The sequence below is a fragment of the Polypterus senegalus genome, chromosome 7 (genome assembly GCF_016835505.1).
Source record: "Polypterus senegalus isolate Bchr_013 chromosome 7, ASM1683550v1, whole genome shotgun sequence".
NCBI classification, from domain to species: domain Eukaryota; kingdom Metazoa; phylum Chordata; class Cladistia; order Polypteriformes; family Polypteridae; genus Polypterus; species Polypterus senegalus.
The window spans coordinates 16,592,535-16,604,592 of NC_053160.1; positions in this window are offsets into that span (position 1 = coordinate 16,592,535).

Sequence of the window (12,058 nt, forward strand, 5' to 3'; positions counted from 1 at the left end):
ACTTCTTATTTGACAAAAACACCTTTTCATAAGAACATCCAATCCTCCATCCTTCCATCCATCCTCTTCCGCTTATCCGAGGTTGGGTTGCGGGGGCAGCAGCTTGAGTAGAGATGCCCAGACTTTCATAAGAACACCAGCACAAATATAATATTCACATTTCTATTTCCTCCTCCAAGAGACTAGACCACTGCCCCCTGACTCGGCGGTGGGCTCTCTTTTAAAGTCAACCTGGGAACTACTTCTGGTCTCCTGCCCTGGTCTGGAGCACTTCCAGGTCGTATGGAAACCAGTGCTGTCCCTCCTTGTCATGCCCTCTGGCTGTCCCCAAAGACCCCAACAGGGGATGTGTTTCTGGACTCCAATTTCCCATGACACCCTGCAGGAGTCTTAATCAGGTTCAGCCCTGAGGAGCACTGCCACCTGCTGTGTGGGGAAAAAAACCTGCTTCTGGTAAACCTGTTCGCTCGGTCCTTCCATTATGGCCTCCTGGCCAGCTATGAAACCTTTCTTTATCCTGCCCAGGATGCCTGTCCTTCCTTCCTGGCATCTACAATGCAAATATTCTAAAACCTGAAAATTTAATCTTTAAAATTTAATGTTTAACTAAGTTCTGTCTCCATCATTTTTGTGTGTGTTTTTGAATGATAATAATAATTATGTTTTTTGTATTTGGATTCCTTGTAGCTCTTATGCTGAACCCTATAATGTCACATAAACTTTGTAGACAAAAATCTGAAGAGACGTGACATGAAGCAGAGCTGACCATACCTTGTGAAAGATGATGAGACAAGGAGGATCTGGCAACAGGAAATGAGTCAGCAGGACTACAGGAGGTCACTGGGGTTTGAACTTTCCTCCAGATTGTTACTCAACCAGCCACAGCTTTTATAGCTGAACACAGTAGACAAGGCAAAGTCCACACACATGAAAGAGAAGCCTATGAGGAGGAACTGTTACCTAGAGTAACAACCTCTGGGGGTCTGCCTTGGGGTACCACAACTTAGCAGTGAGAGGTGCTCTATAAATTAAAACTTGTGTAGAAGTAGAAGGAATAACGCAACATACAAGGGATAGATAGATAGATAGATAGATAGATAGATAGATAGATAGATAGATAGATAGATAGATAGATAGATAGATATGAAAGACACTATATAACAGATAGATAGATGATAGATAGATCAATAGATAGATAGATAGATAGATAGATAGATAGATAGATAGATAGATAGATATGAAAGACACTATATAACAGATAGATAGATGATAGATAGACAGACAGATAGATAGATAGATAGATAGATAGATATGAAAGACACTATATAACAGATAGATAGATGATAGATAGATAGATAGATAGACAGACAGACAGACAGACAGACAGATAGATAGATAGATAGATAGATAGATAGATAGATAGATAGATAGATATGAAAGGCACAGTTTATTTGTCCCGAGGGTGAAATTCAGCTTTTTTACAGCAGCTCAAGAAATATTATAACAAACAACAACAGCAACAAATATCAACTTTGCACCAGAATTACTAAAAGAAGCAAACATCTGACTTGGCTGCAGATAAAAGAGCAGTCCCAGTAGTATTAAAAATCTCAGAAATATAGAGAATCGAAATGGAGAAAAAGAGTCCATTAAAAAGTAAACCTCTACTGCCCCCCAGGACATGTCTTGTCTCCTATTTTTCTCAAAGCCATGAAGAGGTCTTCCTCTTACTCTTGAGGCTTTGCTCCTCCTCACCTTGCAACTCTTGATTCAAATGCCCCCATCAAGCCAACAACAGACTTAAACCCACCCCAGACCCAAAGGATCACTTACAGCCAATCATTCCCGGGGTCATGCCTGTCCCCCTGCCCCTTCCTTGGTTGTAGGAACACCCTTTGTTTACCCAAAGCCACTCCTGTCTACTGTCCCTCACATTCTGTCCCATCGATCATAAATCAGAGTTTTGCATGGCCTTCACCCATGACATCATTTCAAGGTGGGCTTCAATAGCATTACTTTAACTTGGGTAATTGATGTAATGGTTGAGGCGGGTATTGGAGTATTGGAGGAGTGTGATTAAGTGTTGTTCAAGTATTACATCACCAGTTTGTAGCCAGAGAATAGCTGCCATTCCTTAAATCTTGTGGTCTTTCTAGTGGTTTGATGCTTTGTTAATGAATTCTGCTTTATTATTCTGGCTATGCTCCTGTCTTAATGAATCTGAATGTATAAATCTGAATTATTAACATACGGCACCACCGTGGTACATCTGGTGTCCAGCTGATGTTTGTGTGTTGTTTGCATGTTCTCCTTGTGTCTCTATGGGCTTTTCTCCAGGTGGTCCAGTTTTCCTCCAACACCTTTAAAATGTAAACTATTTCATTTTTCATTATCACAAAGCTACCAGAATATATCAAAATTAAGCATCAAACAGGAAATAAATACAAGCCATACTTGACTGAAACATAACAGCCTGTGGAAGGGAAAGGTTTTAAAATGGCCATTCCCTGACAGAGACAATTGACCTTGAAAGTAAGAAAAGCACCAGTATGGCTTTCTGGTGACAGAGATGAGGAGATTTTCTAAAGATAAGACAATGGTGAGCTGGATAAGCAGGCATGTTGAGGACCCCTTCAGTCAGACAGGGGGTCCTATGACCCCTTGAGCTAGGTGTTTCATTACATTGCTGTGCCATTTTTGTGTTCCACTGTTACCTACCTTGATCTCATTAAGAAATAGTCTTTATTCCATCCTTAAGCCCACGTATGTGAGTCCATATCAGGTCCTGGGGTCTAAGTGGGCTAGGTAAACCCTGTGCCACTATACAATATATAATGACACAAACTGCTGCTGTGTAAATAATCCTAACTCAACAGGATTAAAAGTTCACTTACCGTTCTGGAAACCTGGGCCAGTCATCTGCTGATGAGCTTTGACAGTCTGGGGGGGTGGCAGCGAGGCCACTGCAGTGATCAGGCTTTTCCGTGCTTTTGTTTTAATCTTTTTAATTAAGGAGAAAGACGCTTCACACGGATACGCTGATCCAAGTGGTAGTAACTGACCCATAGCGATTCATCCCAAAGTGCAGTTGAATACCAAAGCTCTGAGATGGTCAGGACTTCACCATTTGATGACACATTGTTAAGTTCTGAATGCTCTGAAGGGGCTTTGCATCTGTAGATTTAAGGCGAATGAACTGGATTTAATTTCCTTGTCAAGGATGTCTAACTGAACATTAGAACAATGTGGACGAGAACAGGCCATTCAGCCTAACAATGCTCGCCAGGTCTGACTACTTAATACTTCTAAAGTAACATCAAGCCAAGTTTTGAAGGTCTTTAAAGTCCTCCTGTCTACCACACTACTTCCCTCTCCCCGGCCACTTTTTCCAGCTCTTCCGGGAGAATCCCAAGGCGTTCCCAGGCCAGCCGGGAGACATAGTCCCTCCAGCGTGTCCTGGGTCTTCCCCGGGCCCTCCTCCCGGTTGGACGTGCCCGGAACACCTCACCAGGGAGGCGTCCAGGAGGCATGTAACAAAATGCAGAGCAAATAAAAAATTAAAATGAAATGAAAAATATAATTGAAATTTAAAATTAAAACACAAACAAGACAAGACATTATGCAAAGACAAGACAAAGAAGTAGCAGCAATATTGACGTGTAGTTAGCAATATGAACATTGATGCAATGTATGGTATTTGCCATCTAGATACATAAATATAGTCAATAGATATGTAATATACTGTGGTGGGTTGGCACCCTGCCTGGGATTGGTTCCTGCATTGTGCCCTGTGTTGGCTGGGATTGGCTCCAGCAGACCCCCGTGACCCTGTGTTCGGATTCAGTGGGTTGGAAAATGGATGGATGGATGGATATGTAATATAATAAATAAATAAATAACAGATATAGATAATACAGAATTGATCAGTATATGATAATAGCTGTTTAAGACGTGTAAATAATGACTGGTCAGAATGTTTCACAGCAGATGGATATCAAGAGTTTCAAATCCTTAAAGGTCAGTAGGAGACTTTCAGTTCTTTTCTACTTGCACTCTCTTCTTTACAGGACAGTGGCTTGCCTGTATAAAAGTTCTGTTTTTAGAGGTGGTTGAGGCCGTGTGGAAGATCCCTGGTGGCAGCATGGGGGTAAAAACCCTCCTGCAGCCTGGCAGATCTGGCTCTGATGCTGCAGTATCTTCTCTTGGATGGCAGAAGTGTGAAAAGTCCATGTGAGGGGTGTAAGGGGTCCTCCTCAATGCTGCAGGCCTCGCGGACACTGCGTTTGTAAAATGTGTCCTGTAGTGAAGGGAGAGGCACCCCAATGATGTTCTCTTCATTATCCTTTGCAGGTGCTTGCGGTCGGATATGTTGCAGTTGCCATACCAGACAGTGATGCAGCTGGTCAGAACACTCTCAATGGTGCCTCTGTAGAACATGGTGAGGTTGGAAGGGGGAAGACTTGATCTCTTCAGCCGCCTCAGGAAGTGTAGTCTCTGCTGGGCTTTGCTTGGTGAATGAGTTCTTGATGAACTCATTTTAAAGTCACCGTCTCGATCCACTGGACTAATTCCCTTCATAATTTTAAACACTTCAGGCACGTCTCCTCTTAATCTCATTTTGCTTAACTTATTACGGTCATAGTTTGGAGCGTCTCATTTAAATGTTTACTTGTGAAAGGCAGCATATGTCTCCTTCTGCTAGCACTGTTTCTGATTTTTGTATGACAGCCCTTCCTTCATTTGACTGACAATGACCACAACTTAATATATTTAAACTAGCAGGGGTACCTGGCGCTGCATGGGATGGGAGCACCAATTAAGTTTAATTACGAAATGGGATTCTCCTGTACAAATAGAGAATCTGGGCAAAATTTGCTCAAGCTCTCCCTGCGTGGAGTTTGCATGTTCTCCCCGTGTCTGCGTGGGTTTCCTCCGGGTGCTCCGGTTTTCTCCCACAGTCCAAAGACATACAGGTTAGGTGCACTGGCGATTCTAAATTGTCCCTAGTGTGTGCTTGGCGTGTGTGTGTGTGTGCCCTGCCCGGGGTTTGTTTCCTGCCTTGCGCCCTGTGTTGGCTGGGATTGGCTCCAGCAGACCCCCGTGACCCTGTAGTTAGGATATAGTGGGTTGGATAATGGATGGATGGATGGATAACATTACATTCTCAAACTCAGTCTAGCCCAAGGAAGGATAAAGTCCTAGACATGGTGCCAGTCCATTCCAGAGGCCACTCATGGGCCAGTTTTAATTGCCAGCATTAACTTAACTAGCACATGTTTGGGGATGTGTGTGTGTGTGTGGTTTAAACCACAGTATAATGAGGGAAGACACAAAACACAGGACGGTGAACCCATAATGCAACAGCACGAAGCGCTGCTATATCGTGTGTCCTCATAAACTAAAGTGGCAAGAAAAAGTCCAGAAGAAGGACGAAGCAGACTTCCATACAGGATAAGGCTTTGAACATTTGTTTGAGTTAGTAAGTACCATGCCAAGTTAAGACTCTGACATTAATAAAACTTTGGGCTAATTTTATTATATAATATTTTGTTATTATTTATAGTCTCATATAATCTTTCCAAGATGAGGTGGAACTTGAACTTTAACTTAAAAGGAGCCATAACAGAACTTTAACCTACCGGATGTCTTTTAATTTAGCTGAATGTGAAACCTAAAGCTCAAAGTCTACTTGTCTGCTGCTTCAAGACTTACTGACACAGAAAAAAAAGGGTCATCAGTGCTACAGGCTATAAACACTCTGTACCTGTGAACTGTCACCAGACAAACACATATCTCAAGAGAGCATTGATGGACAAAACGCTTGAGAGTTTCAGGAAAAGCAGCGCTTAGGTTAATTAGGTTAGTTTAACTTGACACATACAAAAAGGTGTACATAAAAGGTGCACATCAACGCCACCATTTAATCCAGCAGTGTGTCACTGTCCTGCGCACGACAGAAGACACAAAGGCTTCAAGAAAAACAACTTTATTTCAATTAAAAAACAGGAACAGTCAAGATATTTATTGAAATGGGAACTACCACTTCGATACACACGGACACAAGCAGTGACGAGGCCAGGTCAATGACTGGGTTAGAATGTTCCCCGCTTCAACCATTGGGTGACAGACATGTTACGCAGGGAGGCTATGAACTTGCAGTTCCCTCGGCAATGGACAAGCAAACCTGGATAGACGCTTCAACCCCGTTTCAGCATGCAGCACAGTTTGGGAGGGTGTAATAAGAATATAAGTTTAATGTCACTGTGCTCTGTACAATAATTATTTTATAAATCCACTTACATGTACAGGCCAGGCCAAAGTTAGCACACAGGGGCTCTCAGCATTTAGAACTGCTAGGCAAGCATTTGAAGAGAGAAGGTACAAATAACAAAAACGGGCATTGGGCTATTTCTGTATGTTAGAGATGAAATGGAATCCACTCCTCCCTTGTTTGGAGCCTAAGTGAGGGCCTGCGCATGGAGAAGACAGTATAAAAAGACTTGGACAGCAGCCAAACACTTTGAAGCCGATGGATGGATGGGTGATATCGTCATCCTGCCTGAAAATCCTTTCAGCGCAGCGATGGAAATGACAAACTATACACAACGTGTTGTCATGGCTTCCTCGTCTTTAATGCTGCATAAATCGTCATTAAAGAAAGCTAAGTTATTTTTTCTCTTATGTGATTTTTACCGCCATATCACTATAGGAGGGATTTTGCCTTCTTTACATTATATCTATATAGTTTTCTGTTACTTAAAACACCGCAATTACAAACTAGGGAGCTATCACCCCCTAAAAGGAACAGAGGGTCTCACATAATTATTATTATTATATTTTATTTAAAGTACTATAGGGTGTTGTACCGTGTTAGCCATTATGAATGTAGTGAGAAGTCAAACAAAATGGCACCTTTTATTGCCTAACTAAAAAGATTGCAGTATGCAAGCTTTTAAGGCAACACAGGACCCTTCGTCAGGCAAGTTGTAATCTCACCTGAAGAAGGGGCCTGTGTTGCCTCAAAAGCTTGCATACTGCAATCTTTTTAGTTAGGCAATAAAAGGTGCCATTTTGTTTGACTTCTCACTATATTTTATTTATTAATGATTCTCAGCAACTACTTACGTATACTGACAACTGCATGTGTGTTTGTGTGTATTGCCTGATATTGCACTTAACATACTATAAATGGTGCTATATACTGTACATACACTGTTTTAAAGTCCTTTCACTGGACTATGGCAGACATTCAAGAATGTCAATGTATTATGTTCACTTGACAATAAACTTTATTGAAATGCAGTATGCCTACATGGTATTTCACTAGTTAGTAAAGCCAAGAACAATAGTCACAAAAACAGCATATGACTCAGTATTTAATGTCACAACAGCATTTGTAGCAACAGCTGTAAATGACAAGATACCACATATTGCCCAATAAATACATAACACCAAAAAACATGTTGCAAACTCATAGAATTTCACCTATGTTTTACACTTTATGTATCCTTAAAAGTAAATAATGTGAGATGGGGTTGACACGGGATTGGAGCATTTAAGAGACCAAAGCAAATGAAAACTTGAGTGACCTTAGAGGCTACAGGAAAAAAAGAACTAATACCATGATCACTGGTTCTTGTCTTATGCGATGTATACTGTTAATAACTGAAAGTTCTTACCTTACTGACTTCAGATGGTGGCCTAGGCAATTCTAAATGGCTCCCTACAGTGTGAGTGTCTGTGCGAATGCAGCCTGTAATGTTGCTGATGCCCATTCAGGGTTTTTTCCCAACCTGTGCCTTTTGCTTTCAAGATTGGTACCAGCTCCCTGTGACCATGAGCTAGATAAGCAGATAGGAAAATGAATGAATGGATTCCCTGACTTGATAGATAGATAGATAGATAGATAGATAGATAGATAGATAGATAGATAGATAGATAGATAGATAGACATGTGGGCGGCACGGTGGTGCAGTGGCAGTGCTGCTGCCTCATAGTAAGGGTTTGCTTCCCGGGTCCTCCCTGCGTGGAGTTTGCATGTTCTCCCCGTGTCTGTGTGGGTTTCCTCCGAGTGCTCCGGTTTCCTCCCACAGTCCAAAGACATGCAGGTTAGGTAATCCTAAATTGTCCTTAGTGTGTGTGTGTGTGTGTGCGCCCTGCAGTGGGCTGGCGCCCTGCCTGGGGTTTGTTTCCTGCCTTGCACCCTGTGTTGGCTGGGATTGGCTACAGCAGACCCAAGTGACCCTGTAGTTAAGATATAGTGGGTTGGATAATGGATGGATGGATAGACAGACATGAAAGAAACTATATAATAGATAGATAGATAGATAGATAGATAGATAGATAGATAGATAGATAGATAGAAAGGATATTTTATTTGTCCCAAAAGGGAAATTAGAAAACATTAAAAAATTTAGCACGACAAAACCTGTCAATCCTATCCCCTTATTTCCACCAAAACAACATCAAGTTGAGTTTTAACAGTTCCTAGGTCCCTGCTGTCCAACACATCACTTGGTAATTCCATGTGTCTATAGTTCTCTGTGCAAAGGAAAAACTTCCTAACATTTGTGCAAAATTTACCTTTAACAAGTTACCTCTAACTGTGTCCCCTTGTTCTGGCTGAGCTCAGTTTAAAGTAACGTCCTAAATCCATTGTATTAATTCTTTTCCTGATTTTAAGCATTTTTGTCATGTCACCTGTTAATCTCTGTTTACTCAGACCATAAGGGTTTAAACTCCTTTAATCTTTCCTCGTAAATCCTCCCCTGCAGTTCTGGAATCAGCCTAGTCACTCTTATCTGGTCTTTTTCCAGTGCTGCTATGTCTTTTTTGTAGCCTTCGTTTTAAAACCGTATGCAGTACTCTAGATGAGGCCTATCTGGTGTGTTATAAAGCCTGAACATAACTTCCTGTGACTTGTACTCTACACATCAGAGTGCTATATAACTGACATTCTGTTAGCCTTGTTATTGGCTTCTAAACACTGCCTGGGAGTTGATAATGACAAGTCCACTATGACTGCTTTGTCCTCCTTAAGCTTATTGGCTTATTAGATTTGTCTGATCACCCTTTTTATATAATGGGATACTATTTACTATTTTCCAGCCCTTCTGAATTTCCCCAGTGCACAGTGACTTTTTTAAAAATATGTATCAATAGTTTACAGTATATATAGTGATAAGGTGCTATATAGGTGCCTGACTTGACACAGACTGACAATGGAGGCACACATAAAAAGTTTACAAACTTTTATTTTCTCTTTGGCTGGGGGACACATCTTCCCTGTGTCCCTCAGTCCTAACACAATCCCACAAGCGCACAAAAGCAAAACAGAAACACAAATCCATTCCCACTCCCACTCCCACTCCTCCTCCTCCCGACTCTGGCACCTTGAGTGGTGAGTGTCGGCTTCTCTTATAGCCCACCCGGAAGCGCTCCAGGTGATAATTGATCTAAATTAGACTGCACTTCCGGGTGTGGCTGCATCTCAGCCCAGATGGGCTCATTAAGCCGTGCAGCTCCCCCTGGTGGTGGCCATGGCGCCCAACAGGATTGAGCTCCGGTGTTTCGAGACTGTGGCCCAGATGCAACCTAGGGGTACTGCCACCAAGTGTTCGGGGGGGAGTAAATATAGTTATATAGATATCGTGCCAGTGGGGCATCCTGGCCAGGCATGGACCCCGGCCATCCACCACAGTATGAACTATATACTGTATACAGTCATATGAAAAAGTTTGGGAACCCCTCTCAGCCTGCATAATAATTGACTCTACTTTGAACAAAAAAGATAACAGTGGTATGCCTTTCATTTCCTAGGAACATCTGAGTACTGCAGTGTTTTCTGAACAAAGATTTTTAGTGACGCAGTATTTAGTTGTATGAAATTAAATCAAATGTGACACTGATTGTGCAGAAATGTGGGTCCCCTTGTAATTTTGCTGATTTGAATGCCTGTCACTGCTCAATGCTGATTACTTACAACACCAAATTGGTTGGATGAGCTCATTAAGCCTTGAACTTCATAGACAGGTGTGTCTAATCATAAGAAAAGGTATTTAAGGTGGTCAGTTGCAAGTTGTGCTTCCCTTTGACTCTCCTCTGGAGAGTGACAGACAGCATGGGATCCTCAAAGCAACTCTCCAAAGATCTGAAAACAAAGATTGTTGAGTCTCCTGGTTCAGGGGAAGGCTACAAAAAGACATCTCAGAGGTTTAAACCAGGGGTGCCCAATGCATCGATCGCGATTGACTGGTAGATCACAAAGGTAGTGCAGGTAGATCGCGTTGCATTCAAAAAATAAATTTTGTAAACGTTAGTCTATCATATATCCTCCCTATGGTATTTGCCACCTGATTGACATACAGGGCAGCCAGTCTGAGATCTCTTTTCTTCTAACACACTGGTCATCCCGCACGCACGATCAAACGCATGAGCTACTGCAAAACCCCGGCTGTGATCTAGTTAGCCTTCCAATTTATATCGACTAAAGAAGGGATTTAAAAAAAAATTGTTTGGGGAGGGTATGGGCTGGATGTGCAATTGGAAGAGGATTTTTTTCTCATCGAAGTGCGTTTGTCTGATCTGTCAATCTATCATTGCTATTCCAAAGAAGGAAAATGTGGAAAGGCACTTTTGAACTGTTCATAAAAACTACGAAACTGACTTCCTTCTGAAAAGCGATCTGAGAAAGAGAAAGGAGAGGGAACTAAAATCGCAGTTAATCGGACAGCCGTCATTTTTCACTCGGCTAAATTCAAAAGCTCCTTGACTGCATTATTCGGCTCTACTTATTTATGTGAGTCAGCCTTTTCACACATGAAGATTATCAAATCCAAATACTGCAGTGACCATAAATGTATTGAATTGTTATTGTGCCATAAAGGTTATTCAGTTATGCAAGGTACGACAACATACATTTTATGTATAAAGTATATTCAGTATATATATTGTGGTCTATGGCCAGCTTGTCACTACGGCCAAAATCCCCAGGGCACCAGATGGAGCTCTCCCTGCAGCATGGAGGTGCCCCGGATACCAGCAGGGAATCATGGACTATGGAGTTTTCCCCTACAAACCTGCTGGAGACCCCAGGGGCCAACAGAGGACGCTGCAGGGAGGCCCAGAGATTCACATGTGCCCTATAACCCGGAAATGCGTCATAGGCAAAGAGACAGAGGAAGTGACGTGCTTCCGGGGTGAAGAAGGACTTTTTATCTGACTCGGAAGTAATAAGGAATCATGGACTGAAGAACTGTGGGAACACTTCCGGGTGAGGGAATATAAAAGACTGAGAAAGACGCCAGAGCGTCGAGCTGAGCTGGGTGGAAGGGTGGCAACACGTCTAGGAGTGGTGGATTGGATTATTGTTATTGTATTGGTGAATTTAATGAGTATTGTGGAGAGGTGCTTTGTGCACTGCTGCTAATTAATAAAGTCAACTTCTGGACTTTTTTATGGTGTCTGGAGTCTTGGACAAGGGTTCAAGGGAACGATAGCGCCCCCCTATCTGTCACTATATATATATATATATATATATATATATATATAGAGAGAGAGAGAGAGAGAGAGAGAGAGAGAGAGAGAGAGAGAATTTTTAATGTAGGTAGATCATTTTAACCTGGTCATTTTAGAAGTAGCTCGCAAGCTGAAAAAGTGTGGGCACACCTGGTTTAAACTGTCAATTTCAACTTTAAGGAATGGAATCAGGAAATGGAAGGCCACAGGCACAGTTGCTGTTAAACCCAGCAGGTCTGGTAGGCCAAGAAAAATACAGGAGCGGCATATGTGCAGGATTGTGAGAATGGGTACAGACAACCCACAGATCACCTCCAAAGACCTCCAAGAACATCTCGCTGCAGATGGTGTATCTGTACATCGTTCTACAATTCAGTGCAATTTACACAAAGAACATTTGTATGGCAGGGTGATGAGAAAGAAGCCCTTTCTGCACTCACGCCACAAACAGAGTCGCTTGTTGTATGCAAAGGCTCATTTAGACAAGCCAGATTCATTTTGGAACAAAGTGCTTTGGAGAGATGAGACCAAAATTGAGTTA